The following is a 22,092-nucleotide window of genomic DNA, read 5'->3' as shown; positions in this document are numbered from 1 at the left end:
GGGGTGTATATGTATATTGCTCACTACTATATCTAACCATGACATTGATGATTAACTCAGTAACAAATAGAAATGAGAAGAAGTGTGTCTGTCGCGAGACAAACACTGAGCTGTTTTGGGGAACTCCTTCAATTCAATAAAAAAAAGAAGTTGGAATGGGGGAATCAAATAGTAGTCATCAACTCTATTGGTTGTAGCCAGCATTACCGGCGGATAGCATTTCTTTATCGGTGCATGTCGCATTTGACAAATGGGGCAAAAAGCAACACCTTGGACAACGGATGCACATATTTTAATTTAATATTTGATGGAAAACCGTAATGTACCGTTAATGCCATGTCACATGATGACGTTATTACGACGATTTTGTTCTCAGAAAGCTCTGAGTGTCGACCTAATATACATGTTCATTCAGTCATATCAATAAAAAGGAGTGGCTGTTGAAAAATACATACAAAACCTAAGGGGAAAATTAAAGATTCAAAAATTTAATTTACAAAAAATAGATACATCACGATGAAGTCAGAAAAATGGCATAATATTTTATCTGGGTTTTTGTTGCCTGTAACTGTAATGACAATTGAAGACTGCTAAATCACGAAAATGGTGCCTTGAACACACCCGTACAGAAAAAGTGCACCTTTCAATTCAAGGTTACATGATTTGCGTTTAGACTGAAACATTTTTATGAAATATTACTTGACATACTGACTCTTGGGCATATTCCAAACCGAATAAAAGACCAACGGCGTAGTGGCATTGTTAGAAGCACATTGTTTTGGAAGAGTTTTTCTCATCTGGAGTGAGTGTCAGAATTCTGCAGCAATAAACAGCCGAGAGCCGACAAAACGTGACAGAAAGCTTCACAGTGCCGTTTGTCAGCATACATAGACTCAGCAGAACCGGTCTATATTACAATACAATTGGTTTACTGAATTCTGACAACACGGCTGATTAGTAACTGAATAATATTGGTTTGTTATAAAATAAAATGGATACCATTTCAAAAAGGGGACATTCTGGGAGAACTTGTGCCATAAAGTATTGCTACAATAACAGCAAAAAACTCCAGATTTGGAAGAAGGAAACATGTGAAGCCCACTCACCACTTCTGCATAAACATTGTGCATGATTCATGCCTTACTTGGTTCACCAGTTTTCTGGACTGCCCAAAGATGTCAACGTTCACCGAGTAGTAGACAAAAGAAAGTACCAGATCAACTTTACCCTCCTATACCTTATCAACCTTTTTCTTGATGACCTTATCAACCCTTTTTCAAAAATCTCAAAAACCGCCCGATCAACTTTACCCTTGTATACCTACCCGACTCCCTCTTCCCGGGACTTCCCCCTTCCGAAAAAATGAAAAAGTTTCTCACCCCTCTATAAAATATTTGTTGCCTCATGAAAAGAAAAAACCTCAAGCCCCCTAAAATGGGAACTTGAGGCTTCAAGAAAAAGTTTAATTACTTATATATAAATATAAACATAAATAGAAATCCAAAAACCACATCGCAACATCGTCCTGTGTTATCAGGTTTTAATCGATTTAAAAAATCATTTTTATCTGACTTTGTCAAACAATGAACATATCATTACCTGCAGCTCACTATTGCCAACATACGAAACCAGATTGTACGCAATCCAAGCGAGCCAGCATTCATTCAGAAACCTACAGCACCAAACTTACCGTCAGCTCTTACAGGTATTCCAAGACAATGACATATCCTTTACAGCCACAGGTGCAAACGGCAACGTGTTACGAAAAGATCTCATTACAGCAATCAAAAATTACACTCAACCGGAAGCGATTGAAGAGTCAGACATTCAAAACGTCCGACGCTTTCAAGGTAACTACAGAAATTGGGAACTGAAGCCTAGTTTCTTTGCAGACGACTTAGTACACTTTTTGAGTTTCTTCCAAAATTACATCAAAAAGAAAGGCTGAGTCTAAAGAGACAGGAACGCACAAGTTGCAAACCGCGATCAAGGTTCAATTTAAAATAGAAAAGCCCGAAGCTGAAATCCAAGTCAGTGTTTTTGCGTTTTCGTGCAAAAATATCACGGTGTTTACCCAACGAGAGGTCAAAAAACGAGTTAAAACAACAAATAAAAAATAAATGGAAGACGTCGATGCACACAAACACGGGGTTCAGACTGGGTATGTTATAAAGTTGTCGCGTTTTATATTAATGTGGTGCGATATAATCCCACTGGCACCAGTAACATTCCTCTTCCAAAAGAATTGGTGGTTAAAACAGGGATCATCAAGGTTCAAAATAGAAAGCAGAAAATTGCAGAAAGAAATTGTTTTGAACACAGAATGTACCCCAAGGTTTTGTTCATGTAATAGAACTCACAGTGAAGTTTCATGTTTATTGTACACATTTTTTTACCCTCATTAAATGTGGTTGAGCAACAAAGCCATTACACAATTTCATAATTCACGTGTTCTATCCATACAGCTGTTGCCGAGGTCTTTGAAAATGACTACAAACACAGGAAATCTGGACCATTTAAAAAAGTCAAGGCAGCTTAAAGAAAGAATGATATGTGTAAAATTTCTGTACTAATTCACGATTGACATTTTCAATAAATCAACAAAACACTGAATTTTGCTTGCAGTCAAAGCTCCCTTGTTTCCTTGAAAATTAATGTCTCTAGGTTTTGTATTGTCATCATTGACAGTTTAAGACATTATTTAATTTATTCTCTTATTTAAGTGTACTTATTTCCAAGACTTTTAAGCCTCTCAAAACTTATTGTTCACTGGTAACTGTTGTCTAGAAACAATCTGTCATTGGTCTTAAGAGATTGGCAAAACTGAAGCTACCCAAGCGACATATGCGAAGTTGCAGTTGGAGTTGCAAAAAGGAGAAAAAATAGAGGTGCAAAACAAGTGAAACACCTTTAAGAAAATGGAAAGTCTTTTTAGAATGTTTTGAGTTCAGACAGGTTGATCCTATTGAGTGATTCGTTATTTAAAGTCTCCAAACAAACTGAAATCTTTTCACGAAACCGGTAAAGCGTACATGAATGTGGCTACTCTTCAACGCACGGGTAAGTTCCTATTCAATCACACGTGAACTTGACCTTCTAAATCTGAAACAGGCAGACGAGATCGGGCAATCTTTCTCACCAAAAAAATTTAACTTGATAGTGACAATATTAATAATTTGTAAATGCGAAAATTGTACTTTGAAGTTCGTTTTTTACACGCGGAAATGTCCCACGTGCATTAACATAGTGAAGTCACAGCAGCGGACGAATCATATCTTCTCGCTTGGTTTCAAGTTACAAAAACCTATTCAAACCGAATTGTCACTCGCGCCATTAATCATGATCGTTCGTGACTCTCACACTGCCCTGCCTCCCTTGAAACCAATTCCAGTGATGTACCAATATTAGAACAATCTCATGCCTTCAATGGGGCATACCCTGAGGTATCCTCAGGTAACTTCTGAGTCGACTTTCAAACGAGGTATATCCCTGCCCTTAGGTGTATATACCTCACTTACAATATCAGGCTGTGACCTTTTTCTGACAGCCTCTAGCTCAGCGAAGAGACGATCCTGCTCCCACTTGAGCCACTGAATTTCCATTCTGGAGCAGTTCAGGTCATCAAGGACAGAACCCTTGTCATCCTCTTTCTTAGAGGCGACCCCACTGCCCTTACTACTACTCACACTGCAGTTTTGTATTCGATTGTGCTAGTGCTCCTATGAGCGAGCAGCCAACAAATACCCCTTCTATGTTGTTGGATCACGTGTCAAACCCAACAGAGAACCACAAGGAACAGCGCAATGCAGAACAGGCTAAGGACAATGACAGCAATTGACCATCTGTCCAGTATAGAACAGCGTGACCTTGTCACAATTAATCCTCACAGTGCACCTCAATGAAGTTTACTGACAAAAAATATTCAGCAAGAATTTCCCTGATCCTACTGCTCTCTACAACCAGAAAAATCACAATCAAATTCTACGCATCCCACTTCTGACGCCATTGTGACGATGCAACTGACACCTCTTGTGGCGGACCCAGTAAACCGGCCTGATCAAGGATGGAATTGACCTGGCCTGACCCCACAAATATATTTATTAACCTTGCGCAAGGATGAGCGGCTACCCTGACACAAGGGGGGATATCAGCTAACGAACGGCGCACTAAGCCTAGGAGCAGTTCGTTTGGTGGAAATGTACCACCACTTAGAAGAGACAGATGAATACTGGTATCAGAGTAAGGAAATACAGGGAAACCTTAATAAACCTCACAGTGACACAGGGTTTCCAAGGACAATTAAATTAGTGCAATAGGTTTATTACAAATATGAATCAACGAGGTATATCAAACACAAGGTTTATTTATACAATACACCTCACAAAGCAATTCAATAAGCCTCACGTGGTAAACCTAATCACATGGCAACTCTAACATAAACCAGATTATTGCCAATGTTACACACTACTAGCAAGCGTGGAGTGTTAATCAAATGAGGGATAATAACCCTCACTACCCTGGGTTGATTAATCCAAGGGATAATAACCCTTACAGGAACCAGAGCGCTTCCACTAACCCTCAAGGCAAGCCAGTTCAATGATACCCGGATCGCAACCCACGGTGTCCACAGACGGCAAGCAATCCACAACGAATCACCTACCACTAGCTCTCAACCAAGGGTTAACAACCTACGCTCTAGACTGTTCACACTCTAACCAAGACCCAATAAACAGTTCATTACTACATGTACTACTCCACCTACTGGTTGATACGACGCGTCCCACGCTACCTCACAGTCGGCGCAATGTAAAGCTCACAACATTCGGCGATCCTATTACTCTGCGACCCAGCAGTGAAACTAACAGTGCGCGCCCTAATCACGCCGCAAGCGCCAGACCTAGTGCTCTACGCACCGCTGATTAGTCAATGCATGCATTAATAATTAATTAATTAGACTGGCATCCATGCCTTCCCCTGTTTCATCACAGTATTAAAAGACTACAGAAGCAATACAGCTTGAATTGCAATGTTTTATTGTAAGGATAAAACCAGTTTTGATCAATGTTTGGACGAGAATGACGTTGGGTCCGACGAAAGAAGAGACACAATTAAAACGCATTTGCGTGATGTGAAATTTAGCAAGTTAGTTTCAAATACAGAGCCTCTAGTTTCCTATTTGTTTTATACAAAAAATGAAAATTTGTTTATCTAATACCCAAAATTTAAGATGGAGACAAAATTTTGTACCAACTGCTGCAAGGAGAAAATTTGGCATCGTTTAAAACTAAAGAAAACGGTGAAATATGCACTAATTGTAAACAATGTAATGATTAAAAAAAAACAAGCACTGTAAATGTGTGCATGGACAGCAAAAATCGAAATGTAGAAATTGCGATGGGGTTGGCATTTGCTTGCACGGTAGACAAAGAGACGAATGTAAATCCGATTAAGATTACAATTAACCTTTGGTTAAAAAATTTGAGCATTATCATAAAGACGATAATTGCTATGAGCCCAAAAAAATGTATCAACAGAGAACTTTTACAAGAATTAGTCGATAACAATGAATACTGCTATTACACCGACTGCCGAATTAAATTACAATTCTTAGAGCACAAAGCTGATCAAGCCACCATTGAACGGTTGAACACATCGATCGGTCATGTAAAATGGAATTGTGTATTATGCTGTCTAAAATGCAATTGCATGAAAAAATGCAACATGATTGACGAGTTGACATATTTATAAGCTAGTTATTTTGTTTTAAATTGCTATGTTGGGCTAATTGCAGTTCGACTGTAGCATGTTTTTTATTTTGCTGTAAGTAAATGATAACAATGCTGGAATACGTTCAACTAGTTATACAATTAGTTATCGCAACAAACTTGAGCTATTATACGTATCAATATTTATGCATCAATCAAATGGTCCACCAATTTAAAAGCTATATAATAAATGGATGTCGTCAAAAGTATACTCAGCACAAAAACAGAATCCACCCAAGCTGCCGAACCCAAAGGAAATGTAAAAGAAGCATTAAAGACAGACTCTGTTCAGTAGTGACCTCTGGTGATTCAAGAAAATATTTGGGCAAGAAATATTCCGTGAAAGATATAGAGACACTAACTCCACCAGAAAAAGACAAGCTGTTTAACTTGTACCAAGTACGCTTTGGCAAAGAAATCGTAAATACGTTGGGTAACTCGATTTTGAGCCTGTACGCACGTATCCTTGGAATAGCCACCCCACTCAAATTCCTAGGATTAAACGTTGATTTGAAATCTGAAGATTTAACCAAAGATTTCAACAATGTTCCTATCATTTCGCAATCAATGGGACATCTGCTGAGTGGAATTTGCTACAAGTATGGGGTTTACCTAATAGATGGCTTTTGTTTGCCACGTTAATAATGACGAAATATTTGGCTATCAATAAGAATACGTCTATAGTAAAATAAGATGTCAACAGCAGAACCGCACCGAGGCTGGTAAAGCAACAGGTGCAAATGGTAACGAAGAGTAAAAATCCCAACAGGGTAGCGCAGGGTAAACGATTGGCGGAACATAATAAGAAAATGAAGCAACAGCTCGCCCTGTTGAAAGTTGGTGAACCTGAGCCCGAGGCAAAATCTGAAAGTTATCTTTTGCAGACAACAGAAATTTGGTCATAGACGGACTGGTAATTGGAGGAATACATGTAGCACTAGCGTTATTTTCAAAGAAGAAAACATTCCCGGTAAAAACGGTCATGCAGGGAAAAGAACCGACAACAGTTCAAACAACAGCACCTGTGCCAGAAGTTTTAGAGATGGAGTAAATTATTTAAAAACCATATATAATAAACACGAGTGAAACAAAATCAATCGATGTAAATGGAATCGCTAATACGATATACCATGGCACCATTGTTTCAGTAATTTCCATGGGCTACGCTATGCTTAGTAATAAACTATTGAAAATTAAACCACCCGATCTGGACAAGTTATTGGTAGAAGATAAGGCTAAAATGGCCGCTATTGCCAGAGGTGCATTAGCTACACAAGGTTGCCAGTTTGCCCATTGGTTAGGAAACGGTTTGCGGTAAGACCCTCTGGTTTGTTGTAAAGTAAAACTGGTTTATGATAAAGTAAAGTAAGGTAACAGAAAATGGCAGAAGGAGGATTCGACCCTGAAGAGATGCCCTTGTTGGTTAAAGAAAAAGAAGATGAAGAGGACCAAAACATAGAATGGGATGATAACTTTGACAGAGCAGAGACAAGTTTCATAGAAGGCCAGCCAATGGTTAGACCTAAAGAAGACACCTTGGTACATGTACGTAGGGGAACATTGTTAAGAATGAATCCTGCGGTAGACGACTCCTATGATTATTACAAACTCGCCGGTCAAACAGATATCCAGAGGCCAAACTAAGAAAACTTTAAATATATAACAAAAAATGAAATAGATAATGTACTTCACAAATATGAAGGTTTGTATTATAAAGAAGCTGGTTATCAATGACTGTATTACTAACAGACATGCAAAACCCCAGGAAACTTGTATCACTAGACACAATAGCATCGTGCGCTAAAAAAGCTGCATATGATAGCAGATCGTAATTTATTTGATACAAATTAGGTTTGGGGGATTACTTAAAAGGAACGGGACAAGCGCCAGCTGCATTAGAAAACATCAATTCTGAAAACATCGAGCTGCAAGAACTGCCTAGCGCAAAAAAACTAGGCTTGAAAGCGCTTGGAGCTTTACCGGCATTACTGGCAGCGTTCTTTCTTGGATATTCAACATGGCGAGTAAAGCAGTCGGTTGGATCGCAAGTAATGTTTGGACATTGTTTGTGGGTGTGGGTGTTTTCATTTTGTCTTATGTGCAGAAAATGCAAGTCAACATAAATTGAGCGAAAAAAATTAAGCTTTTCTCAAATTTGAGAAAAGGTCTTTTTTTTTTAATGTCTTTTACTTTTTGTTTTACTCTAAGTCAGTACGTTGTACAACATAACACCAAGTCCAGTGACTGCAATCATTTTGCAATCTCTTTTTACATCATAAAGCAAAACCAGAGTGTCTAACTCTAATTCTGAGAAGGGCACTGTAAGGTTTAACTGGTCTAATAAACTTATATCGATGTCTTGTGTATTAGGTCTGGTGTTTGCTGGGCTTGGCGTTGGTGGGTTGGCTACTTCACGCTCACTGCGCCTGCACCCTTCGGGTCTCCTTCCGGCAGGACTTCCTTTGACTTGAGTTTACCATTCGATTTCGGTACATTTTGTAATGTTGAAGTATCCCGGGTGAAAGCTTAAACTTTTTTGACTTGTGCAGCCTTTTAAATTATCGATGGCATTTTCTAATTCAAACGACTGCTCGCTTTTAGTCAAATAAAAAGAACGTGCTTCCATTTTATTATGAACTGTTTTTAAATTTTTTGATAGCATCGGAAAAGTGTTAATCTGATACTTGAAACAGGTCTTTTATTTTATCTATAGTTTCTTTGGTTACGTCTTGATAACAGACTACCACCAATGCCCTGGGTGGTTTGCCTCTAGAGATTTTGTCTGCTAAAATTTAGTTTAAAATTTGTTTTCTATGAAACCCGCTAACTCTGTAGTCAACTGGATGTCTAGTTGTTTAAATATTTTGTATGTTTTAGATTTGGGCTTTTTGTAAACAAAACTCTGATTGTATTTACCACATACATTTTCTACTTCAAAGTCTGAATAAGGGCACAATCTTTGAAAACAATCATGACAATTGACAAATCCGTCTGCTGTTCTTTTATTGATGTGTTTACATGTGTTTCCTTCTGTTTTTACATATGCTGCTGGCAGAGATTTTCCGTTCAGTTAACTATACAACTCTCTTGTATATAGTGGTAGGTAATAACTGTCCATTGTTTTTCAAAACGTTATTTATTTAAGGACAAAATCTCGTGCTGGTTTTATAATGTTTCAGTTTTTTTCTTGGCTCAATCTGCCTAGTCAACTAAATGTGCGTAACAGCCATAGTCTTCGCGAAGGTCTTTGGGTAACGGTTGCGCTTGTGGAGTCACGGTTATTTCTACAGGTATCTTGAATAGATAGTGCTTTAGAGGAATATTGACCTCAGGTGATGATGGCGTCATCAAAGACAAGTCAAGTGACATAAAAGGTTCACTCTTAAAGGCCCTACATCTCCTGAAGTACTTGTGAGATTGGGTTTAAACCTTGAATTTACCTTCAAAGGGAGCTCTTCGGACGAATAATGAAGCGATGTGACGATGACATCATCAGAAGACAAGTCACATGACATTAAAGGTGCACTCCTCAAAGCACTATATCTCGTGAAGTATATATTCGATTGGGTTCAAACCTTGCAGATCTCTTCAAAAGGAAGAGTTTCAGACAAACATTGACCTGATGTGGTAAGGACTTCATCGTGTGACTATTCACGTGAAATTAAAAGTACATTCTTTACAAGCCTGTATCTTGTGACCTACATGTCTAATCGGGCTGAAATTTGGTAGATAGATTTGGCAAGTGTTATAGACAGGGTGACATTATGTAAAAGGTGCAAACTTTAATTCTTTGTATCTCCTAATGGCCAAGAGGGTGAAATTTGAATTTGTTAGTATCTCAAATGAAGGAATGCCCTTTTTTTAAGAAAAAAGAAAATGCGAAAAGCCCTTTGCTCTGTCCATAAGACATACAAAACCTCTAGGTTTTTTTCTTTTTTTCTTATTTTTTCAGACTATTTCCTCATAGGGTTTGTACACATTTTCTTCCACCGGTCGACTTTGGTAGTTTTATATATCTGATTGACTTCAAATGTGGCAGACCTTCAGCCAATCATCCAAGGAGGTTCTTAGAAGAAAATCGTCATGATGACGTCATCATTATAATTAATTTTTCCAATAGACTTTGTACACAGACTGCACACAGTTTTCAGACTCTCCTATATCAGGCTATGAGGGTGCTGTTGCAGAATTACAGTTACACCTGCCTAGAGTTTCAATTTTCAACAAACTGTCCTATATTGAACCATAGATGGCGTTGTTGCACAACAGAGGGTTTGCACACACAATTGTCCAGCATAATGCATTTTTCTTTCAAACTGACTTTCTACACATATATATAGCCAGTATAGCCAATATTTTAGCAAGTCAGCTGTATTCCATGAAACTGTAATTTATCATATCAAATCTATTTTGTAAAGATTCTTCTTTTATAATACGATTTAATAACAGCAAACTCCGAAACAGCCTGTATTTGTTCAAAAACACCACCTCTAGTTGAATTTATTTCTATTCAGAAAGAATACCATGTCACTTGACATACTGTGCATAATCTTACAGGGCAGCACTAGAAAGTTTTTCTTGCTACCTGTACATATGAATACCTAGATTTTTCTCACTTTTACATGTACATTTGACTTTTTAGGGCATATTACCAATTTCTGGCAGGGAAATTGAGCAGCATGTGTCTGGGTCTGTCATGGAATTTGTTCCTACTATTCTTATCTTAATGATTCTTAATGACTGACTTTCATAAAATAAAGGATGAAAGTAATCAAAATATTTATGTATCTGTTTCCAGCATACTGTACATTGTACCTGTGTTTACTAAGAGGTTCGGTCACAATGCATGTATTTTGACAAAACACTTTATACTTGGTGGAACACAGATCAGTTGCTTTGCATGATTTGAAGAATCTTACTGTATTTGACATACATGTGGGCACATAGTCCTATGTGCATTGCCCTAGATAGCTGACACACTTCCTGGCAGATGTTATACTTTTTGCACTCAGCCTAACTTTTTATACATAAGGTGGGATCACAAGCATGTATGCAGCTTTTCACGATTGGAAGAAGAATGCTGTAAAATCTGCACTGTCTGCCCACTACAGAACTTGTGTCCCGAAAGCAATGTGGCTGTGGCCAGGCCGAGCAAAAGAACAAACATACATGGAGAGTCGGGAAATTAATAGATGAAAGGAGCGTACAGAAATCACGACAATATACATGTAAAGTTCGGTGAATTAGGACGCTCAAGACGTGGATACTGAATTGAATGGCGTGATCACCGGTCATAGATAGAGGGGGGCCTGTCTGGAGATCACGGTTGATTTACATGCCTGAGTGCCTCTGATGTTGAAGTTTCAGATATCGGAGGGCTAGATAGATCTGCGGGTAGGGCAATGACATCCACCGCAAGCATTATGAACAGAGGACCGATGGTCAGAAAAAAGCACACACGATATGCTGATCATATCGTGTTTTATTCACCAGGAAAGCTCCATACAATGATGGAGCGACGCCCGGAGAGCAGATTTCTTCATTTCCCACCAAGCTGACTCTGGCACGGGAGTCTCGGGTGCTAGCCGGCAGTCCAATGTATAGTGTGGCGGTAGGCCTATGAGCAATTGTTGGAGCCACGGTCAGAGTTTAGTATGCGTGACCCAGACTCACATTCACCAGGGGCCGAACAAATGACGTAAGGCGGCCAGGAAGAGCGTACATGTAGTTCCCGCATGCCTGGATTTCCGGAAACTGGACAGGTCAAGGCAGAGGCATAGGCCTGAATGGGAAACTTCACCAGCTGTACCTAATACGACAAAGAGACGCTCCCAGGCGTAGTATGTTCATGGGGTGGAGCTAGATGCGAGTTGTGAGTGAGCAGCATCTCCAAGAGAGCGGACCACCGTCATCAAGCCAGATGCAAAAATATCTTGCCTACAATCCCGGACAAATCTCTTTGGAACATACCTCCCCTCGCGCCTTGTCAATGTTGTTTCTCATTGGCTAAGCCGGGCTTAATTTTGGTCCAATAAATGACCGCAACATTGAATGGGAGAGACGGGGGATCTTTTCCCCACGCTTCACACAAGGTCTTCCAAATATCTTGTCCAGGATTGTAGGTGTAAAGCAAGATTTCTTGCATCTGGACCCCGCAGAAGACGATGAGTGTTTATGCTTCTTACATGCAGTGATTTGACCATGGAATCCAAAGGGAGAACCTAAAAACCCGGGGTGTCAGGAATATCTGGAATACAGGCCAAAGTGGGTTGAGCTGCCCGGGAGCTCTGACAGAAGCACCCTGGTTGGATAGTCCTAGCTGACAGGCAGAAACCGCAGCGATGAGTGGCGTTCGAGAACCACGGTGATAATGCAGTTCTGTAGCCCGAAAAGTAGTCAGCGGAGAGACTGCATAGTTGGGAGGTGCCTCTGAATGGGCCGCCCCTGGGAATAATAGGGCGTCGGCCCAAGGCTTTGTAACTTCCGAGTCACGCCTACATGAACCCCTATGAAGTTCGTCTGACAGCTGTAGTTCAAGGTGTGTGTGGCGGTCACTGTAGCTGGCCCGGGAGGCTTCGGGCCGCCCCAGTGTGTAGACTGGCGAGTCATACTGATGCATACACAACCCCCAAGGTAGGCCCAGTCGTAGGGAGACCACCAAAGGACTTCAGAGTGTGGGAACTTGGGGGGAAGAAGTAAGTTTACTCGCCCCAAGTGCAGCGCCGGACGAGCAGAGTCGCCACGATCTTGGGCCAGATCCCGCTGGAAAAACTGGTCTGGCTGGAGAACAGAGGTCAGGCTGCGTTACTGCCAGCTGAGGCTTGGAGTCTATCTTGTAGGCAAGAAAAGTGAAGGCCTGCAAGAGGGACTGAAGGGTCGCCATCCATGGGGGCAGATGCGGATCGGAGTGGCATTTCTCCTTAGCCTTGGATGAGGAAGAGGAAGCCGAAGAAGACGTTTGGCCTTGCAATCTTAAGTCTTTGCCGAAGCAGGGGGAGCTGGAAGCCGGGACAGATGGAGATGGGGCCGGGCGGGGATCCCCCGAGTGGTCGGCCGCACCCTTGGAGGAACGTCCCATGTCGGGATTGGTGGCCTCATGTCCGGAATCCATCAACAGAGCAGAGGTCATAATGGAACTGCGGATGGAGTGTGGCGGTCAAAAGCCCTGGCGGCGTAGCAGTCAAAAAGGGCTAGCATCGTCCAATGTACATGTAGCTTGAGGCTGGGTGCCGTGTTGTAGCACAGGTTCGCCCACAGTTGAGGCGGTGAACCGTGGCGAGCCAGCAGTAGGAAAAGTAGGAAATTCCTATACATGTAATTAAACCCTAATTACAGTCAATTAATTAATTGGTTCATTTTTTGATACAGTTGCTATCTGTTACTCATCAGATAAACTGGTAAAAGTACTGAATCCCTGCTTAAAACCGCATTGAAGCATTTTGGATCCCAGTATATTCTTTTTTTTCATTTAAAATCTAAAAAATATATGATGGAGTCCACCCGAGTGTAACTGGCACTAATCTCTTACTATCTGACTTTGCCTCGTGTATTATTTCACAAATGGAGAAATCTTAAGTTTCACTAACGTAAGTGGGGTATTATGTCTGTTGAGTCCTCGTATTTGAGCCAATGCAATTAATCAGTAACATGCAGAATTAAACAATGGTTTTCAGGATCTTATCTACCGGTATATAGGATATTCATGCAGGATGTCCAATCTGAGAAGACAATTCAATTACTTTGGGGGATTGATTGATTCGGAGCTGTCTGTTTCCAAGTGGTGAGGTTGCCATGTAGGCATTACCTTTGAAGAGTTCAATGGTTTTCATCATTTTCATGTGTATAAAGACCTGTTCCCAAGTTTATAATGCATGCTGGAATTTGTGAATTTTGAATGTTTACATATTGGTTAGGAGTGGCTTTTCTTTTTCCTGTTGGGGCATGATCGGCATGTGTGGCGTTTTTCACATGATTTGAAGGTAGCCACTTCCTAATACATACAAGATGTGACATGTATCTTTACTATTATGATAAATCGTACCAATGATATTATTGTTGGCACTGATGTTTGCCATAATACACTGTAACTTGAAGGGGTCAGCCACACCCTCTTATGTACCCAATGGGGTGGGGTGCTATATGTTCCATAGCACAACCAGCACTGACCCTAAATGGTTGGATGGATAATTCTATTTTTTCAAGATTATTTCTGGGGCCTGGGAGCCCATTCATTAATGATTGGCATGTACGCTAAATGACAATGGATGTACATGTACATCGGACCTGGGAATCCTTTCTTTGTTTGATGTATGTTTGGGGCCTACCAGCCCATATGACTGATGCCAGGTTGCGCAAAACAGATATCTGGCAAGAGGAAAATGATTTGAGTATAACATGCAGTTATCAGCATTATCCAGTTTTAACAGGGACCTTACAAATGAATCACATTCTACATAAGGAAAGGCACGTGTAAACAGTGAGATGTCAGCAGTGCACAGGTCTATTCAGCAATAAACCAAAGTACTTCAAATCATAATGTACATTATTTATTTGTGCATCTTAATGTTGCTCAATTTCTAAATACCAGTCAGTGCTAATTTATTTGAATTCCTTCAATTTTATGTGTCCATAAACAACGTAAGTACATGTAGCTATGCAAGGTAGTAAATGTTCCAAATAGACACTTCTGAGATGATTCACATGCTGCTCTACCCAGTCTCTATCACACTGAACATTGGCAATCACATTCACTTAGAACTTACAATTTTGCTTTTCTGAACAGTGCACAGCAATTTGGACTTGGTAATAGTAACCAAGTCGTGATTGTCAGAATTCCCTTTGGATTTCTAATGTTTTTCAATGTGCCTTTACTGGGCTTGCTAATTTTTCATGTTTATTTATTACTGATGACACTGTTCATTACACAGCGTCATGGGTTTTCTTTGCACACATATTAATACAGGACTATTTTGATTGACAATAGAGGCCAAGAAGCAGTAGAATGTGGCATACACACATAGCTTTGTTCTGTAATATGCTATGCTGATCTCAAACTCCCCATGTCTTTGTGTGTATGTTCAGCAGGGTCTTGCATGAGTGAGGTGGAATAAGAAATGCCAGTGCTTATTTGCATGAAAACAAGATTGTGTCTTGTATAACAGCAGTGTGGGTGTGACTGGACACAGTTATTGGTCAGGATCTTGATGAGCACTCAGGACAGTTAACTGATTCCCACAGCCGCATGCCCTTTTAGCTGCACGAGAAGCAGATTACTTCAGACTGCTAAAAGCAATTGAATTCGGCTAAACCAAGAGTCAACTGGATCGGCAATCCAGGGTTTGACATGGCAAGAAAACCACAAGTTAAGTTTTGCATCATTACTAGCTAAAATAAAAAAAAACAATGTCACGTCAGAATTCATTATGCATGAGATTGTAGTATTTGGGTACAATTATTATTTTGGGTTTGTGCTTGGTCAATTGTTTCTTTTAAATTTAGATGGCCTGCATTGTATCTTGTGCCTGAAGTGCATGACACTTGACAAGTGATGCCTGGTTTCTTGAGTTTGATGCCATATATTGAGCCTGTGTCACAGAGACGACTGAGGGCACTGTGGTGGAATGAGTGAGCTTGATAAACTGCACTAGATCAACCATCACTATACACTAGATTGGCCTGAGATGACACCTGGAGAGTGTGTACTAGGATCCTTCTCACCAGTCATGCCAGTTTTGTTGCGGTGAACTGTTTGGTTGTTTCCATACGCCAAAACTCTGTGTACTTTGTTACTCCATTGCCACTTTTGAGCCTATGAAGTGGACGATGATGCAAGTGATTTGTAATCTGATAAAGAAAGGGTGGTAACAATGTATTGTTAAACCCAAGTTCATCTTGTATTGCAGAATTTGAGTACAATTACCAGCTGAGATACCAGAACCGAGCTCGAAATGAAATGGACTTTATTCTTGGACATTAACTTATAGGTTCCTTTGGTGCGGTCCAGGTCAGACTGTTATTGTAAAACATTTTGCTTGTTTTGGGTATTTGAAATCTTGTTTAATTGAACCTGAGTAATCTCCGTCACTACATCAGTCAATAATATTGAAAATAGCGGATAATTAAACTAAATTGCTGATAGTCTAGTTTGGTTTTGGTTTCAGAAGAGTTAATTGTGAGAATAGGGAATACCTGATTGGAAAACCAAACTCTCTGATTTGGGTACCCTTTCAAAGTGAAGTGTATGCATATTTCCAATGGCGACTGTAGATTATGTAGTTATTTGTAGTTTGCAACCTAATCTTTCATATCTTTCCAGTCACACTTCCCAAAATTGGGGGTACATGTGTCGCTGATGCAGTCTGACGACGGTTGTACTGGCCGTCAACTAGCCGAACGTCATACTTGTTTGCGCAGATCAAGTTCACTAGGCTACCTCCATACTGTTATAATTTTTTCGCTGGGCACTTTATCTCTAATATAGAGTCATCATCTCTTACACCATCAGGCTGGCAACTAGCTAGTGGTCCCCTTTCATGGATGACAAGGCAAGTGGTCTTCACCTTTCTCCTACATACACGCTCATAATATTGCTGTGCAAGTGGCTCACATTCTTGACCATGTCTTGTAGCCGAGTTGCCCATGAACCTGTTAATAAGTTTTCTGTTGATCCTCATTCTTAGGATTGGTTTTCTTGGAAACATCTGCAGACTCACTACTGGTAATACGTACTTTATGTTGATCGAGCCAAAGTGTTGAAGAGGGGCACCCTGTAGCGGCCATCAGCTTCTGACATTGTTCTACATTGCAGGATATGTACTTATTATATAAGGAAGTACAGATCTCATATTGTCGTTTTGCATAAGTGCCATGTTCACTTGGGTGTCAAAGACAGTTTTAGGGGTCTTGTATGGTTTGGCACAAAGAACATGGTTTATTATTGTGCCAGGTATGAATGCAAGCCGTCTTCAGCAGTATCTCAAGAAAACTTCAGTTCAGTCCCTAATGCTGACCTCAATGGAAATGTTCTTTCTTGTTTGTTCAAACCAAGTACTCATACTCATAAACCATTCTGAACACAAACACTAATACCTTACAAGTGCATATATGCAGAATTTGGATGCAGCATGTTGAAAGAAGTTTGTTCTTGGTATCAAATCACAACTTCCTGGGAGGGAGAGCTTTTTATGGGTATTGTATTGATGCTTTACACAATGTCATACATAATTATTGTACTAAGCACTTTTAATTAAGCTCAATTAATTTTTCAAGCTTTGCATAGCCTATATAGTTGTAACATGATGCAACACTGACAAAAATTAATGTGCAAGTACCATTAAAAAGATGAAAAAGTGACATCCAAGTAGGAAATTCCTATACATGTAATTAAACCCTAATTACAGTCAATTAATTAATTGGTTCATTTTTTGGTACAGTTGCAGCATGATGCTAGCTGTTACTCATCAGATAAACTGGTAAAAGTACTGAATCCCTGCTTAAAACCCCAGTGAAGCATTTTTGGATCCCAGTATATTCTTTCTTTGTATTTAAAATCTAAAAAAAATCACATCTCCATTAATATTTGTCCAGTACCAACAAATAATACATCATTTTGAAGTATTTTTCAAGCTCCTTCACATTAGACCTATTGATTAACATTGTTAAAAGTTCAAAATTTCATTACACATACCTATCATATCACAAGGCCTATTCGTGCTCAGACTCGTAAACAGGGCGTGATGTATACTACTCCTTCATATACTGAGCCCTGTCCCGATTCACAGGGATTTCTTTCGAAAAATTTTATTCGGGATATCCGGGGGCATAACTAAACATGAATCGCTTGATTTTATAAGCTGTAATAGTACCGGTATGTTCACTACTTATGGGGTAAACAATCCCCTAGGTTGCTAATTGCAGAAAACTTGCCTTTTCCTTGTTTGAAGGAAAAAACATTGCCCTTTTTTGGTCGTTTCCCACTCCGGATGAATTTTGCCCCACTTGCACAAAACTGACAGCTGTTTCGTCACTTTTGTGTCACATCAGAGAGAGCGAGCCGCACTACCAATTACTTGCTGCAAGCAGTGTGACTGAACAGGGAACCAGCCAAGGGCATTGCGCATTAGCTGCAACACAACACAAAACAGCAGTGATTTTCCACGAGTACTTACCGGTAGATCGACAGGTACTCTTGCAGATATGCGAAATTTGTAAGTGCTGAAGTCTGGGTCAAACTAGACAGGCTCTCATACAGGCTACCATTACTAAACCATACAAAGGAGTATGTGTAATGTACAAGGCAGGCCAAAATTCGTCTGGAGTGGGAAGACGGCAACAAAAAGGCAACATCTTTTCCTGAAAACAAGGAAAAGGCGAGTTTTCTGCAATAATATTAGCAACCTAGGGGATTTGTGTGGTTCCCTGACCACAGATTTCCCAGATGCCTCTATACATAATCTTAACAAGAATAGTCAGAATTATCAGGACTAGTATCCAAAGCAACATAAACGTTCGTTGCACAAACACACTGCTTCTGTTTTGTCACGTTACGTACGGCCATGAGAGAATGCAGATGTGCCCAGATCGTCGAGAGATGAGAGGTAAGGATGATAGAGAAAAAAAATCATTTTTTGACAATATACATGTAGGTTAAATTCTACAAAACGCACTTGAACCTGGATGTTCGATATACATTGTAGGTAGAAATTCATTATGAGGGTACTTAGGTGTGGAACCAGACTACATTCGCTTATTTGTCAATCACAGCTCTCTTCAGAGAGGTCATGTACACTGCCATTTTACCCCAAAATTGCCCTCAAACCATAAACACTGTTCTCTTTTCTCTCTAATATGAAAGAGGACATCACCAACAACTTGTTTAGAATGATACGTTGTTTCGAAAAAGAAGAATTTTTTTCCCTTATAATATAGGAAGAGGGTGCTAAAGGTAATGAACCCCCCACAAACTTGCGTATATGGATGTGTGGCCAAGGATGGAGTGGTAGCAGGAGTCTGTGCCACACTAGGTGCTGGGTGAATTCCACCAAATTGTTGTATTTCTACGCGCAAGCTCATTAATATTTTGTGATCCCACGAGGTTTTTACAATAAGACATGCCATAATCAGGAGGTATCATTGAAATACTTCTATAAATCCCAAGTTTGGGACTGATAGTTTCCAGTTCGGGGTATTTCTTGCACAAAAAGCCCAAAATGATGGGCCTATTTTTGATAGCGGCAGGCAGCTACATTCAGAAATGAGTGCTTAGTATTACTGCTATTTTGGGGTATCTTCCTTGAAAGACTACAAAAAAAAGATTTCGTGGCTAAACCCCATGAAATTGAAATGAAAAGTGATCTTCTGGCCATAATCTCGAATTTCCAGTGAATAACGGAGGCCAACCTCTTCGCGAGTGTCAACAAGCAGTGCCACTTCGGTCCAATTTTGCACTGTTTTCTATGGGTGCGTATTTGGTGTAGTGCAACCTGTAAGGGGCTGGTAGTACACAGGCCTATTAGCCCAGGTTGGACGTTGCCTTCATTTCATTATGACTGACGTCCAGGGTATAAAAACCACAAATTTGGTTCTAATTTGTTCTTGGTTTACCTTGTTGAAGAAACTAATTTTTCACGTTTACAAGTCCTTCGTGGTCTTATCTACATGTATCCGTCTGGAGGGGTTTAGGAATTTCAGAACGATCCATGGACTGCAAAATCAAGGAAAGTAAGAGAAAGACAATGTTACTTTTGTAGACGTAATTCATCCGTTCTTGAGTCTAGTTGTAAAGTGCACGCACGCACACTACAGGAATCCGAGGTGTGTGATTTCCAGTGATGGTACATGTATGTCTCTGGCCTGCTACACACGGAGGCTGTGATTGGTACCCGGCTTTAACCCACCTGCCATCGAGCCAATGCAGTTCCATTTTTGTCCAATCAGGGGCTTCAGACTGACCAATAAACCCACTATTGGTTAGCCCTAAAATGTTCATATTTTGTTCTGCTTTAGATTTCTGTTTATAAACATACATGTAAATTGCCCCACAACCTGTTATTTTATAAGAATAACCTCGGTTAGCCTAGAAGGCTTTGTATATGCAGGGTTCTTATACTTGTACAGGAAGAACGATCTCTCTTTGAAGTGTTTCACATGTTTAATTTGTTCGTAGAGTTTTATTTGTTAAAGATGTCTAAATACACAATATTGTAGAGATCCGCTTTTTATTAAAATGAAACAGTTTCTTATCTTAATAACTGAGAAATGAAAAGAGGATTACATTGCAGGTATGATGATCGGGATGAATAGGCGAGAGCGACGCTATACTGATCAGGAACACAGTATGCACACGTGCGATCATGCACAAATCATGCTGTTGATCGGCCTTTCCCTTTTTTATTCGTATAAACTAAAGATAAAATAAGCAGACTGAAGTGGTAATTGGCAGTGACGAGTTCGATTTTAGAGCAATGGACTACAGGTAGCTAGGCTGTGTCAAAGTTTTTAAACCTCAAACTAGGGTGATGTTTCGTTTTTAAATTCAGGCATAAGAGATCATGATTGTTAATTGCCATTTTTGACTCTCATATCAGTCTAGTTTATGAAAAAAATATTTATCTAGCCAGCGTTTTCTGAAAAAGTTCACCATCTCTAAAAAAATGTATTTGGTATAACTTTTACGATGGAACAAATCGATAGATATTAGTAAATTGCTAGCAACAGAAATGTGCCAAAGCTTTGCTGGATAATGCCCTCTCCCCTCAACAAGGAACTGCCAAGTCCCTTAACTTCTATTGAATTTTGTGGACACATTTTGTCCATCTATTTTAGGTCCACCCATTAACAGTATAATACATGCTCAAAAATTGTACAAATCATTGTACAAGGTGGGCATGTTGCAGGAGCGCGTCAACGTGACACGTTACGTGTAACATATACTATATGGCGTGTGTATCGAGCTGACACCTAAAAAAATCAAAAAAAAGAAAAAATTCCCGATTATCGTCCGAATGGTCCATGTGAACTGCTGTGTTCCATTGTGTTTATCAAGCACTCAACGAACGCCAGAGCTGCAAAAGGCGACAAATTTCCGTGAGAAATAAGGCCATCAAAGCGAAATTCAAGTACATGTACCTCTGTATGCAGTCTACATTTCGTAGGCGGAGACAAAACTTAAGATGTACCGGATCCAACAATTTTCCCGGGGACAAATTAGTGGGAGGAGGTTGTTTCCCGTTAGATTTGGAACTTATCCAAATTGTTGAGTACTTGATTAAACACAATGGAACAAAGCAGTTCATATGGCACCATTTTGGACGATATTCAGGATTTTTTTTTCTTTTTTTCGTGTCAGGTCGATACACTTGCCATATACTTATAGTATACGTTACACATAACGTGTCACGTCGACGTGTTCCTGCAACATTCCCGCCTTTCACCCACAATGCACCGCGGTAAACACTGCATTACGTCATTATGTCGTAGGTCTATTCATGCTGGGCCTAGTACGAGTTTTGTTTTTAAATTGACCGATCAAATTATCCTGTGAAGTAACCTTGAGAGGTACCTATAAAGTATACTGGCTATAGCTCTTGCAAAATGGTAGAACGGTAGTTTCACTCACTTACAGACCATCAAACCGAGTAATTTTTTTTAAAGAAAATGAACATTCCACTCACCTGCCTCCATGCTATCTCTGATCTGAGTCATAACCCTTAGCTCACCCTGGCCCTACGATCGCGCTGTTAATGTTTCACAATGCGCGCTCGTTGGTTACTAGACCCCAACTTCCACGACAAAGGCAAACGCGTTCGGAAAAAAGCAAAAGTGTGGTAGGCCGAGGGGTACGGTTTACACTCATACACATCGCCCCATTTCCAACGAGTTCGCCCCTAATGCTTGCACTACACTAAATACGCGCCCATAGAAAACAGTGCAAAACGGACAGAAATAGCGCCCCCTGGTGACTCTCCTGAGGTTGGCGTCCGTTTTTTTTTACTGGAAATTCAAGATTATGGCCAAAAGATCACTTCGTTTCAATTTCATGGGGGTTAGCCACCAAAATCTTTTTTATTCATCTTTCGAGGAAGACTCCCCAAAACAGCAGTAAAACTAAGCGCTCATTTCTCAGTGAATGTAGCCGCCCGCCTCTATGCAAAATAGGTCCGCAATTTGGGGCTTTTTGTGAAAGAAATACCCTGAACTGGAAACTATCAGTCCCAAATTCGGGATTTTTAGAAATATTTGTATAAGGCCTCCTGATTATGGCATGTCTTATTGTAGAAACCCCGTGGGATCACAAAATATCAATGAGCTCGCGCGCAGAAATACAACT

The 22,092-nt window shown here is 40.1% G+C and overlaps 1 protein-coding gene across 6 annotated transcripts in view; it reads right to left on the bottom strand.

The window, feature by feature from the left end:
• The window catches only part of LOC110988582 (vacuolar ATPase assembly protein VMA22-like), a 124,181-nt gene extending 102,520 nt beyond the window's left edge, over positions 1 to 21,661 (bottom strand). The window contains exons 1-3 of one of the 6 annotated variants that reach the window (XM_087135487.1): positions 21,437 to 21,661; positions 19,368 to 19,467; positions 17,933 to 18,116 (exon numbers count right to left, since the gene is read on the bottom strand). The gene's annotated coding sequence lies outside the window, so the exon portion shown is untranslated. The other 5 variants (XM_087135483.1, XM_087135485.1, XM_087135484.1 and 2 more) reach the window with 5 other exon arrangements.
• Positions 21,662 to 22,092: the final 431 nt, after the last annotated feature.

Source organism: Acanthaster planci, linkage group LG04 (assembly GCF_054643075.1).
Source record: "Acanthaster planci isolate LZ-2023a linkage group LG04, COTS_SCS, whole genome shotgun sequence".
In the NCBI taxonomy this organism is placed as follows: Eukaryota; Metazoa; Echinodermata; class Asteroidea; order Valvatida; family Acanthasteridae; genus Acanthaster; species Acanthaster planci.
The sequence above is the reverse complement of the archived record's forward strand: the minus strand, read 5'-3'. Positions and strand labels throughout refer to the sequence as shown.